The sequence below is a fragment of the Eumetopias jubatus genome, unplaced genomic scaffold (assembly GCF_037043125.1).
Source record: "Eumetopias jubatus isolate StellerSeaLion01/CBP00866 unplaced genomic scaffold, mEumJub1_p1.0 scaffold_13, whole genome shotgun sequence".
NCBI classification, from domain to species: domain Eukaryota; kingdom Metazoa; phylum Chordata; class Mammalia; order Carnivora; family Otariidae; genus Eumetopias; species Eumetopias jubatus.
The window spans coordinates 46,657,594-46,671,484 of record NW_028274819.1 but is presented as its reverse complement, the minus strand read 5'-3'; the positions used below and the strand labels follow the sequence as shown (position 1 = coordinate 46,671,484).

General features: G+C 50.6%; 1 protein-coding gene and 1 long non-coding RNA gene across 4 annotated transcripts in view; one reads left to right on the top strand and one right to left on the bottom strand.

Annotated features, from left to right (window-relative positions):
- LOC114219416 (uncharacterized) overlaps positions 1-4,453 on the top strand; it is a 55,122-nt gene extending 50,669 nt beyond the window's left edge. Inside the window, exon 3 of the long non-coding RNA XR_003611365.1 lies at positions 3,585-4,453. This is a non-coding gene — a long non-coding RNA (uncharacterized LOC114219416). The remainder of the gene's footprint in view (positions 1-3,584) is intronic.
- Positions 1-13,891, bottom strand: part of GALNT18 (polypeptide N-acetylgalactosaminyltransferase 18) — a 348,597-nt gene that overhangs the window by 183,620 nt on the left and 151,086 nt on the right. The window lies entirely within an intron of this gene.

Sequence of the window (13,891 nt, the reverse complement as noted above, 5' to 3'; positions counted from 1 at the left end):
GGAAAAGCCGGTTGTACAGAGAATGTGATCAATGCTCGGATCCAGGGTGGGTAACATGCCACTGGGTCACTGAAGAGGGAAGAGTTGCATGCAGGGAAGGCTTCCCAGAGGAGAGGATGCTCAAGTTAGATATGAAGAGTAAGTGAGATTCACAGGCTCACTCTGGAGAAGGGTACCCCTAGGGTGGGGCCAACAGGAGCAAAAATGCAGAAGCAGGAGAGAGCACAGTTGTGGGGCTCAAGGCCTCTGGACAGATGGCTATCCACAGTTGAAACCAGAGAAGAAGAACCGGAGCTGCTGGGGGTCTCAGGAGGCCTGGGACAGCAGAATGTCTGGAAGATCCATACTGAAAACTGCAAGTCTGAAAGGCCAGGATTGGCCATATCATTTGGAAATAGTTTATGAACCTATAAGCACGTATATAGATAGTATACCGAAGTCCAACATACTAACCATCACCAAAGGTACTGTCTCAAGTGGCAAAATACATTATTTGAGGTCCAGTGAGGAGGGAAACTGCAGGCCAATCTTGGGTGTCTACTGCAAACCCTTTGGCCCTTGAACTGATCCTTTGTACCCTGTAAGCCCCGTTCCATTGCCCTGCCCTGCCAGGTGGTGAGGCTAGGCCATCACAGTGGCCCGTGATGTAGGATCTATCCTTCCCATCACAGATAAGAGGAAACCACAGCCCAGAGACGCATCCCCAGCCTCCCTCCATGTTGTGAGCCAACACGTACTGGCTTGAAGACCAGAAACTTCGGCTCTGGGAGCAGACCCAGCCGGTCTGTCCTGGTTCACTGCAACATTCAACTACCAGATACTTCCCCAGTGCCAGTCAACAGCTGCTGCCCCGAGCCCCGCCAGGTGGCCTGGCTACCCCAGCTGCTCTGGCTCTCTTCTTGGAATACTCCAGGTCTTTCCACTGGCCAGCAACTACAGGGTGCATGCCTGGCCTGGCCAGCAGTCCCAGGACCTTGGCCCACACTGTGGCCAGCATTCATGCCTGTGCCTTGCTGGTTAAGTATAGTTTGAGTATCACTTGCTCTGAACCCTTCCTAGGAGGCCCCTCGTGAAGAAGAAGGCCAGAGACCTTTCACTCAGCTCATCTGCTTCCCCCCTGTTAATGCCCAGTTCTCATTGTGCATGACGTGTTTTCTCAAAAGTTCTACCCGTGATCACATGGGGCATCGGAAAACACCACATTATGGTCTCAGAGATATGCCCACAGTGCCGCACATGCAGCTCACTAATGAGAGCAGAGAATTACAGATGCACGTCCTGACAGCCTCTATGCTAATTCACGGAGACAGGAGGGAAGCGGGGCAGGAGAGCGGCTTGTGAGGCTTTGAGCGATGAATGCAACAAAGGCCACAGCTCTGAGGGTTGTGCCCTGGCGTGCCCGCTAGGCACGAAGAGCACATCTGGAGACTCTACCAAGGCTTTCGAGGCTCATGAAGCTACTGATGCTGGAAGCGGGAAGAATACCTGCGTGAGGGCGGCTGCTGGGGTGAGCAGCCTGAACAAGGGCTTGCCCAGCTGCTTTTGCTCCAGGGTCTTGGCGGTGCCGAGACCGCACAATGGAGTGGAAAGAAAATGGGTTTTGGAGTGAAACAGACGTTGTGCTGCTGCCCACCCCCATCCACTTCTGACTGCCTGTCTTCTCCAGGACTGCATTCCTGGCCATCCACATCTTTTGAAGCTGAGCCCCTTAGCCGGCCCCTGCTGTGCACTTTACCGAAGCTCTGAGAAGCTGCAGGAGAGACTAAAGCCCAGACCTCCCCCTAGGCAAGAACCCAAGACCCATCTCTGCTCCTTGGATTTTAGGATAAATCCTAAAACAGCAGTAGAAGGGGTCACATGGCACAGTGGCTGATGGAGGCCAGAGGGGTCTGGGGCTCCCACTGCAGGGCTGAGTGGCAGTACCAGTTGAAGTCCGCTGAGGGGCAGACAGAGCCACCGGGAACCGAGCTCACATCACTTAGGACCCCCAGCCCGCTGCCTACACTGAGCCATGTCTTTATTGGAAGCCACAGCTCTGCTTCTGGTGCCTCACTTTGGCTCCTTTAGGGGTATCTTTGCAGGAAAGTGATGGAGCCTTCTTGTTGCTTGTGGTTTTACTCAGTTTACTATATATTCCTCTTTCTGGCAGAGTTGAGCAGGCTTGGAGAGCATGTGGGGAAGGGGGCCTAGATTCTGCCCTGCAGCCAGTCCTATAGCCACTGCTATTTCTGCTTCTACCTTCAGGCCATGCTCAAAGCCAAAGCTCTGGGTGTTTGGTGTGAGATCCAGAACCCAGTAATGAGGAGGCAGGGAGAAAGCAGGACAGACCAGTGGACCCGTGTCCCAGGTAGCTGCCTGCTGTGGGCGCTACAACCTGTGTATAAGGTTTATCTATAGGTCTGTCCCCTGGTCCTCCTCCTGGAGTGTTCTGGAGATCCTTCTCTCCCCACTCCTGGGGAGCTGTTCACCTCTCTGGACAAGACCTGCAGCCTGACCCTTCCATCCTTCGCCCTCTCCTGTGGAATGGGAATAGCTTGCCAAGCTGCTGTGTGGAGTCACCATGAAGTTGGCTTTTGGAAGGCTGAAGGCTAAGCACTAAATAATGGAGTCGGCCTTGCCGAATCTCCCAGATAAGAACTCTTAAAGGATGCTTCCTTTTCTTCTACCTCATTTAATTTTTTTAACAGCTTTATTGGGGTACAATTTATATACCATAAAATTCACCCATTTCAAATGTACAATTCAATGATTTTTAGAAAAATTTTCTTCTACGCTTGAGATGCCCTATTGCATGCTTTATTGGGGGCTAAAAAGAAAAGGCTAATTGAATATCCAGAAATGTACATTTTTCTTGTCGGCTCTCAGTAAACTCTTGCCTGCTGGCTTCTGGCTGGTAAGAAGTCACCATTATTCCTACTAAAGAGCCTGGTGCTGGGGCCCCGCCTGAGCAGCCCAGGCCGGTCCCTTGGAGGCCCACCATCGGAGTGCTACTGCTGAGGCTGGGTTCGCTCCACTACACAGGGATGGATGTCACCCCGAATAGGAGGCCAGTCCGGGCTGCCTTCAGCTTGCCTTCTGCTGTATCGTCCCCACAGCCCAGGATGTGTGTCTCCCTTCCCTCCCCTTCTAGCAACCAGCCCAGAGGCCCACAGCCAGCCTCTGTGCCCAGGGCCCCAGCCACAGTGAGGCGCTGAGAGCTTGTGGGAAACAATAGCCTGAGAGGCAGGAGGCCTCAGCCAGTTCTCACCTCCAACACTGGGCAAGTCGGCTGCTCCTTGATCCCCTTTTCTCATCTGTAAGATGGACCCAGTGTTTGGGTTTTATTTGGGAGGAAAAGGAGGACTTTAGAACATCATCGTGGTGCTTTTTCTTATCCTGGAAAAGCAAGACTCTGCCTCTACTGAGGCTCCCAAAGGGAAATTTTTGGGATCTTATAAACACCCCTAGATATGCTGAGAGCTCTAACAATAAGAAAATAAAGTATTCTGCATAAGGTATTTCCCCTCTCTGCTTCTAGAGGTGCATTAGAATTCCAGCTAAAGGTCTTTTGCCTGCAGCCCTCACAATTAGGCTTTCTCTTCCAGGGATCCTCAGAACTGCTAAGAGAAAGAAGTGAAATCTAACAAGAGAAACCTCAGAGCTAATCAGAAGAAAGGAGCCCTGACAGTCTCAGGTCTGACACCATTAAAATCTTCTGTGCAACGACTTTATTCGTCGAGGCAAAGGCAAATGTGGGAGAGCTTCCTCTGATACCTGAAGGATGTTGTGGGGAAAAAGCGAGACTTCTTCTGAACACTTCATGACCAGGCAGGGCGGCTTCCTGCAGGGGCTCTGTAGTCAGCTCTGCCCTTGACCAGCTGGCTGACCTTGCTCAAGCTCTCGAGCCTTTCTGAACCCGAGCTTGCTCATCTGTTTAATGGGGACAATGCTATCTACCGCTAGCTCACCACAGAGGTGAGGTTCTGGAGACCCGGGAGTCTGACAGCGTTTCTCCGAGATAAAATCAAGGCATTGGCATGGCTGCTTTCCTTTCTGAATGTTCTAAGGGAGAATCCATTTCCCTGGAGTGTTGAATCTTTGAATCCTCTCCAGCTTCTAGAGGTCACCCACATTCCGTGGCTCACGGCCCTCTTACTCCAAGGCGGATGCCAACAACGGTGGCTTGTCTCCTCTTCATGTGGCATTGCTCTTTCTCTTCTGATACCTTCTTCCACTTCTAAGGAGTCTGAGATGACCTCAGGCCCACCTGGATCATCTAGGATGCTTTCTCTATTTTGAAGTCAGCTGATAACCACCTCCATTCCATCTGCAACTTTAATTCCCCACTGCCATGTAGGGTAATAAATTCACAGACCCCAGAGATTGACATGTGCACACCTTTTGGGGGGTGGTCATTCTTTTGCCTACCTACCCCAATAAGAGTTCCGTCACTGTGGGTTTTGCCATCAATAAAAAGAAGATTCTAATACCTTGCCCCGGGGGCTGTAGGGAGGCAAAGAAATGACACTAATATTTGTTGAGCACCAAGCACGTGCCAGTACCACTCTCAGCACAGAGTCCTCTCATCCCTTATGCTTCGGTGAGACTGCATGCGGGGATATGACCAGGGCTATCAGGGCATGACTGACAGCCAGGTTCTCCAAAGAAGCAGGTGCACATGAGGGTAGCAGGTGGCCGTGAGCCACCTCATCCCTGACCTTGAAGCCACCTTGGCCCTGCCTCCCTCACACCCCAGCTAATGAACAACAAAGGAGAGCTGTAGACGTTGCAAAGCGGGTACTGTGGCAATCACCATTCTGCCTGTTTCCTTTCCACTCACTCTGATTGAACTATCCCAGTCTCTGACTGGCTCCTGACCATTGGCCTTGCCTCCCACTGCTGTGCTTTGGCCTAGGAATTGGCATTTGGCTACCCAAAACTCTGGCTTTCAAAACTCCCTAAAGCTGCAGTTCTATTGTTCTGGGGACAGGGGAGGGGGTTCTCATCTGAGAAACCGATGAAACCTGTGACCATGCCCCAGAAAATGCACACTGACCCATGCACGGGATAATCTGCCTTCAACTTCATGGGAGTCACGAGTGGTAGTATGATGGAAAGCAGGGGTGGCAAACTTTTTTCTGTAAAGGACCAGTAGTAAATATTTCAGTCCTATGGGTCACGTGTCTCAGTCACAACTACTCAGCTCTGCCACGTAGGGAGAAAACAGCCATGGACGCTATGTAAATGAGTGGGTGTGGCTGTGTTCCAAGAAAAAACGACTGATACAAGCAGGCAGCAGGTGGGCGGCAGTTTGCCAACCCCCGGTGTAGCCATAGCACAGACTGTGGATCCTGGCCCCTCCATCTACTAGATGGATGAGTCTTAACTGCTTTGAGCCTCGGTTTCCTCACTTGTAATTGACGATAACAATTCCTACTTCATAGGATTGTAGTGAGGAAAGTAGGAGTAAATCTGTGTCAAGCCCTCAGAACAGTGCTCGGCACCCAGTAAGCTCGGTGAAGTGTCGGCTAGGGTCTGCTGGTCAAGAGCCTCTGCCTCCAGGAAGCTGGCTTTGATACACCTCTCTAGCTCATCTGAGTTGCTGGTATCTGCCTCATGGGACACAACCCTAGCTGAACTCAGCCCCAGCTGGGAAAGACAAAATACAGTTATGATTCTGGATGTTCAAGTCCCTGCAAACAGGATGCTGGTCAGGGCTGGGGATAGAGAAATCAGGCCCCATGCCCTGCAGGGGCTGGCAATGGTCAGGGAAAGTAGCCCCAGACAGGTGGGCTAGGATTCAGGAAGGTGGCAAGTCCTAGCAAAGAACTAGAAAATGAGCCGGGGGTCTAGGGAGAAGCACCATTTTTTCTATCTGGGCTGACGTGACAGGTGAGGAATGGGAATTCGTCAGATCTGGGAGACCATTTGAGATACGGTATGCGGACTTCTCGCAGCCAGACAGACCCCATGCCATCTCTGGAGCTGAGCCTGCACAGGGGCAGAGTCTGGGCCCGGGTGTGGCCGAGCTCTCCGCTGCGAGGGCCCGGCAGGCCGGGGCAGCGAGAGCTCAGTGTGCACACACACTCACGGAAATCCAAGAGGACGTGATTAGAAATTATGCAGAATGAAAGCTTCCATTAAAGGTCCGAGTCTTTATGCTCCAAGCCAACCATATAAAGAACATGTGAAAAACTCACTTGAAGGAGTGACAAATGTGTGTATCTTAGGAACCAGGATTTATAGGTGCCATTATGTGCTACTTTAAAACAACCCTTTAAACCTAGAATTCTGCCTAGGAGATATAATGAACTCTGAAGCACATGCCATCATTTTTTTTTCCCTGAGAGCTGACAGCCTGGAGCTGAGCACCCGGACTTCTAAATATACCCCTCACTGTTCACACATAAAACACAATGTTTCCACACATCAATTTCTTGGAATGAACTAGCTGGTCGACCCTGATGATGTTCAAGTGGCATGCTTCTCCCCGGCACGGATGTACCGATGGGAATAGCTGGGCTCGGCAGGGAGGAAACGTGGCGCCTTGCACTAGAACAGTCTGCTGCCTGACCCACCGGACGCCTGCAGTAGCCGCACCTCCGAGGTGCTGGGGCGGCTTGAGGAGAAGTCCTGGCTTTGGGAAACCTGCAGCAGGAAAGAAGCCGGGAAGGGCCGTGTGTACCTCTCCTCTGTAATACCACTCTACTCTCTCCTCTCCAGTCTCAGGCTCTCCACAGCAGCCTGCAGCCTGGCAGCATCTTTCTTCTGGTCATCGAGGAGCAGCCCTGTGCTGGAATGCAGTGGCTCCCAATATTAGTGAGCATCAGGCTTACCCAGAGTCCTGGTGAAATCACAGATCCTCTCTGGGCCCCACCCTTGGAGGTGCTGACTCAGCGGGTCTGGGGTAGAACCTGAGAATATGCATTTCTAACAAATTCCCAGGGGATGCCGAGGCCGCTGCTTGGGGCCCTGCTCTGGAAACCAGGCGGTAGAGGTGACTGAAGTCCCAGGCCTCCTTCTAGTCTGGCTCTGCAGCTCATGCCCTCCATGAGTGGGCAAGTCCCCCCTTCTCTTTAGGCCTCAGTTTTCTCCCGGGTGAATGCGAGGGGCAGGGTGTGGTAAGATGAGCATAGGTCCTAAAATGCAGTGATTCTAGGGTGTTTCAGATCACAAATTCTGGCTCACACAGGGACTGGTGGCTTCCCCTTTGAAGGAGAATGGTCAAGGGAACCCTTCTACCTCGGTTCAACTCTTGTATCTTATAAATAAAGTCCAGAGAGGTTAAATGACTTGCTCAAAGTCACATAGATCTGTAGCAGTTGATTCTTAGACTGGGAAAGGAGACAAAGCCCCCAAAGGCCCTCATTCCCTGCTCAATGCTCCCTCTAACACCCACAAGGATTCCACCCTGTAGCTCTGGGAAAAGGCAACTGGCTTGACCAACAAGGATTTCCAGTACCTCGGAGGCAGCCAAGCCCTAGAGCCTGAACCTTGGGCGAACCAGGGAATCCCCCTACAGAGACTCCTCACCGATGCTGGTGTCTGGATCCAGATCTAGAGAAGCACCTGCACCCCATATGTCAGGCCAGCACAAAGCTCCGAGGAGCTCTGCAGGTCTGGAGGGAGAGGACATTAATCATAAGATCCAGGGACTATTAAACCAGGCTCCCAGAGGAGGGCAGAGTTCCTGGTTTGCTTAGTTATCACCAGCTGTATCCTCACACATGGGCGCACGCGCATGCGCGCGCGCGCGCGCACACACACACACACACACACACACACACACACACACACACACACACACACACACACACACAGAGTTACAGAAGGTCACAGCAGCCTGTCCTGAAAACAGATTCCTCTAGTCCCAAGCGGCTGCTCATCTCATACAGCAAGACCATTAAAAAGGTGTCATTTCAAAGACAAGAGAACACTTGTAAAAACAAACTTTGAAGAAGAAATATTATGGGGCTCCACTCTGGTTCAACAACCCCCATCTGAATCCTTCAGTGCAATTTAGAGCAGAGAGGGATCTCAGAGGCCAGGGCATTGCCGGGTTCGGTCTGTTCACAGGTTCCTGGGTGCCCGGCCGCTGGAGGTCCCAGGGCTGGCTGTGTCATCACTTCTAGCAGCTGTTGGCTCACTGGACATCTTCTCATTATTGTCCCCAGCCATAAATCTCCTAGTCCTGGCAGCTGTGCTTATATTTCAGTGAAGGGAAGTGGATTTGTCCTTCGAAAAACTTAACATGTCAGCCCTCCCGAACCCAAGCCCCTGCAGGACCCAGAAAGGCTTTGAATCCACGTCAAAGAAGCCATCAAAGGAAATAGGCCATTTTCAAACAAATTCCATTTCTCGAGCATGATGGTAAAAATATTTATCACATGAAAGATGTGAAAAACCTTTATGATGTCTCAATGCTCTGTATTATGAATGCAGCATGTGTCCAGTGGAATGTGTGCAAAAAAACCCAGTCATGCCTATGATTTTGATAGCGGGAAAAATTAGTCCTTTCCATCTGGCAAATTCTTAATTTACCAACCCAGTTGTGCTATATAGGCACATGAGGCCAAGGAAAGAGGCGAGCCTGGCACTGAGCCAGACAAAATCAGCAAAGGCTTTGGACAAAGAAACTCAGCATGTCCAGGCCACAGGGAATAGAGGTCCTATGCTTATCTATCTCTGTCAGCCATGGCTTTGGCTAGCATCCACACTCATACCTCATGCGCAAGGTCAGACAAGGCCACTTCAGTGGGTCTCAGGATCATCCACATGGTCTGAACTTTCTTCAGGGAACTTCATAATCATGACTGTTTGCCCCACCAAGAGATTTCAAAGTGCATGATAAAGCTCATTCTTATGCCCCAGAAAGAACGGTGAGGGGGCAAGCCAGGCTTCCTGGGAGACCCAAGTCTCCTGGGCTCAGATCTGAGAATAAGAACTCTGCTCAGAGACTGTGTGGCCCTGAGATTCTCCCCCTGTGCCATGCTTTGAGGCTGGTGGGTGACCAGAGAGAGTACTCATAAGCACAGACTTTCATGTGCCCATGAGTGTGTCCTTCTTTTCAGAAAAGAAAGGCCCCTAGTTCTAATGCCCTTTCTTTCTGGGGGAAGTGGCTCAAACAGAGGCTCGCTGACAGGTCCTAACACACTGAAAAAGACACGTTAGCTTGCCCTACCTCTTTTGGGTACTCACAGGGAGGCAAAGATTAAAATCCATGCATTTGGAGTTAGGAATGAAAGTGAATTCACTTATTCAACTAATCTGCATCAAGATGCAGTTGTTCAGAGAGAGAACCTTGGCCTAGTGGTGAAGTACAAGAACTCTGAGCCACACTGTCAGAGTTTGGAACGTGGCTTCCTGACTTACTAGCTGTGTGGCCTTATGTAAATCTATTAACTTCTCTGCGCCTCAGCGTCCTAACGTAGAAAATTGGGGATAATCGTAATATCTGCTTCCTCGTGGGGTTATTGTGAGGACTGAATTAATTAGCAAAAGAGTCTCTTGCATTCTGTGTGCTACATAATCATGGGCAACTGTTACTATTGTTATGGGTCAGGTCCTCTGCTTGAGTGTTAGGGATAAAATTGTAAACAGAAACAGTGAGGAGTTGTTGAGGTGGCTACTTCATACTTCGGTGCCTTACCAACCAGTGTCTGATGCACAGGGTAACTTAGAACACAAGGCTCCTCTACCCTCCCTAAAAGGCTGGAGGAGACCCAGAGCCCATTTGTACCCTGGGATGAAAGGCCTTGTGATACCCAAGAAAGGTCTGTCTCTGCTCCTGGCTCTCCACCCCTTTACTGCAAAGGTCAGGGGAGGAAGAAAAGTCAGGGAAGCCACACGGGCATAAAGGAGGCTAGTGCCATCATGTGAGGGCCTCTGTGTCCAGACGGATCACCCCTGGGCTGGGGAGTTGTGTGAACAGGTGGCGATTTTTCCTGCCAGGCTGGTCACACTGTGCAGGCCAGGTCCAGGAAACAGCACTGTCGTCTGCAGGCAGACACCAGAGATTCCTCACAGCTTGGGGGTCGATCCCCAGGCCGCCTTCTGCTCCTGAGGATCATAACCCAGTGGCCATGGCATCTTGGCCATGGCATCTTGGCAATCGCAGAAACCAAGGCAACCCAGAGCGTGAGACTGGGAGGCACAGCTCGGGCAGGGGCCTGAAGGTGGCCTGCATGAACCAGAGAGGACTGGAGGTGACAAGCCTCTCCACTGTTGGGAGTAATCCGGGGAGGCTTCTGGACCCCCTCCTCACACACCCCTATTGCTCACCTTATATAAGAGATACGATGGTTAGCTCCCTAGACCATGGACTTGGACACGGTCAGCCCCATGCTAACCTCCTCACCTCTGCCAGCCCCCAGCAGGAGGAATGTTCCTGCTGTCTGTGTGCTGGGCACTGGGCTCTCTGGAGGGGAGGGGCTCACCCTGCCCAGCAGTCCTGCCTTTCCGAGGCCTCCTTTCTGTGCATTGTTCATCAACTCAGTGCAGAGCCATCAGTTGGAAGATTCCCAAATACAGATGTGAGGCAAAGTAAGAGCCTGAAAGAACCGCAGGAACACATCCGTCCAAACCAGCTCTCGGCCTCTACTGATCATAACTCCCAGTAAGAACCATACCTCGCATGACGCCAGTATGCACGTGCAGATAGGCATTAGGGAAACCACAAGTTACAAAGCAGTCTTTAGTCTTATATGTGGGACCAATTCCGGTATATTCTATTTTATTCTATGATATTCTGTTAAGAAGGAATGCTGGTCATGACCTAGGAAATTGATTCCATGACCTACTAATGGGTTGGGACCCACATTTTTAAAAATACAGATCTAGATCAACGGATTGCAACCTTTTATAAATCAATGCCCCCTTTTCATAAGTCGTAAAATCCCTACCTTCCTTTCATATTACCTGAAATTTGAAATAAAATAATTAAATATTCCCAACGGAAAACAAATAAAAGCAAAGGCATTTGGAATATGCTTTTTCAAAGTATGTATGCCACCTAACCCGACTGTCCCAAGATTTTGATATGGACACCCCCACTGAAGGAGAGAAGGTGCTCCCCACTGAAAATACCTTGGCTAGGACAGTGGTTTCCAAGAGCTTCTGTGGAAGCTCTTGGAAGCCCCACCCTTGGGGAGGGTGGACCCTGATTGGGGGTATAGGAGGTCTGAAGCCCCTCTCTCCCCCTTTCCCACAACAGCTGTAATTTAGTCTATTTATATACTAGAATTTTGTACAGGAAACCCTTTAAAGGAAGGGTCAATGGCTAAAGAAAATGATTTAAACCCCACAAGCTGATGAGTTCATCCATGTCATTTCCCAGGAGAGAGAATGACGCTAAGTCACTCATTCCATCAGGAAGGTTCAGAGACTTGCTGAAGATGGCACAGAAAGGCAAAGTTGGGGCAGAAGTGAGAGTGAGGGGGACACGGGACAGCAGGTAAAATCTGAGCAGTATTCCCCGGCCTTCAAACGGGTTCAGAAAGGCCCAGCAATAACGACCCCCACAGATCAATGAAGGGGCCCAATTCCTTGACTGTGGGTTAGATTTCTAGAAGACTCCGGGTGGAAAATGTCTCCCCTATTGGGCATCAGAAGCCTTGCTTAACAGGTACATGTGTCCTTGATTAATAAAAGATGGGAAATAAATTGATCATCGCTGAACAGAGGCAGTGTGTTTGGAGGAGAGCATCTTCCTAACCTGGGGCCCTAGAGGTGAGAGGCTCTTGATGGAGAGAAGACAGGCATCCCTGTGCATGCCCACCAGCCACATACGCTACCTGTGCTCATGCTAGGGCAGGGAGGGGGCTCTGTTGGCTAGTCCACTGATATGGAGAAGCCCATGCTGAGTGTCAAGCCCATGGCTCTCGAGCACCCGCTACATCAGCTGCTGCGGTCCTAAGGGAGATCACCTACCACTTGATAATCAGAACCGTCCCAGAACCGCTGGTTCTGGCTGTAGCTGCTGCCCTCTGCTCCTTCAGACAGGCTTTTCTGACCCAAAGCCAGACAGGAGAGGCAAGGCAACAGACAGTCTTCTTGGGGCTCCCAACACAGCAGAGACGGCCCTGCCGATCTGATGGCCAGACAGAGGCATGTGAAGGGAACCGTGTCCTAGACTGAGCCCAGGTCTGAGCCAGCCGTAAATGTCTCCGAGGGTTGGAGTCAGCCCGGGAGACATACCTGCACACACTCCTACACATCCAGGGCCCAGACAGCCACTGCCCCTCAGGCCACAGCTTACCCCAAGTTCCCAGCCCTGGCTGCACGTTAACGCCAACTGAGGAACAAAACAATAATAAGCCTACTGAGGTGCAGGCTCTACCCTAAACTGACCAAATCAGAATATCTGGAGGTGTCATCCAAGCATTTTTTTTTTTTTTTTTTTTTTTGCTTTATTTCCTTCTTTATCTCCCCAGGTGATTCCAGTAAGCAGCCAAGATTTAGAATCACTAGGTTGGGGAAATGGTTTACAAAATTCAGTGTATACATAAGAATCCATCTGGAAAGTCTGGCTAAAATATCAGATACACCCCAAGACGGCCCATCCCCAGAGATTCTGGAGCAGAAGGCCTGGGGCAAGCATAAGAAATTAGCTGCACCCCCCCGCCCCATCAACAGAACTTCATGTCAATCCAAACCATCACAAATCACCAATAATAAGCAACCCTGAATGTCTTATCCCCTGAGCCAATACCGCAATCCCTTTAGATGCGATCAATGTTTTATTGGACAAATACTATGCCTTCTTTCCAATGTAGTAGTATATTATCATACCCCCTTTCATATACCCTTTTAGAAGTGTTGTAACTGATGACTACAAGGTCTATTTTCCTCATTTGGGCATCATGATGTCCCATTTTCCCATGTGAGTATCAAAAGGCCCCTTCATGATAGAGGGTTCTTTGATATACACATGGGTGTGGGGGACAAGGACGTCTGGGCTGTAGCGGTCCCCGGCCCCTGGCTGATAAGCCCAATCCTCCTTCCTTCATGCCGTGCAGTTTTATAAATAGCCAAGTGTTGTTTTAAGATTCTGAGTCTCTTCTCTATGCCACAAACTCTTTAGGTGTTTCTGAGGCGGTGTTCCCCAGAACATTTTGAGAAACTGGGCAGCTGAGCCTAGGCTGTAGGGAGGTTGCTGGGGAATAAAAGCAGGGCCAGGTTGGGGGATGGAGGACCTCACAGGCTTTTCACTGAACCCCACTTCCCTGAGTCACCAGTAGGCAGGGTTCTCAGGACTGGAGGCTTTTTCAAACAGAAGCCCCAGAAATCAAAGGACACGTCTCCACTTCAAGAATCCCCGGCTTAGGGAGCAGCCACTACCGAGGGCGTGTGGCAGATTCCACAGGGTTTTGTGATGCGGAAAGCTTTCAAACTACTTACTGCAGGAGGGAAACCGAGATGAGGCCAACAGTCTCCCTGCCTTCAGCGACCTCACACTCTACTATGAGGTATGACAGGTGAACAGGTGTATCGCCAACGTATCACCATTCCACACTGGGCTGCCTCACACTGGCTGGATAGATGGATGACCAGACAGACGGTCACACGGCTGAAGCCAGGGTTGGGTAGAGAGAGTGTCGGCCCAGCCGCTATCTCTTGAGATGGAACGGCAGAACTGAGCACTTTTTACGTCACTGAATGAGCCAGCTCTGAGGATTTTATTTTTTGGATCCCGGGAGCCAGGAAAAGCAGACTGAGCTGCTAGAAACACAAAGGAGCAAGTCTGCTTTATTGCCTTTGTGAATATCTCAGACAGTGCAGAGCTAATGAAGGCCCCAAACCATGGTCCCAGACTGTTCCTAGGGACTTCACAGAGGGAGTAGATGAAAGGCATCAGGACAGCTCTGAAAACCTGTCCCTCATTATAAGCGGTTCAATGCCTCAAGGCAACATG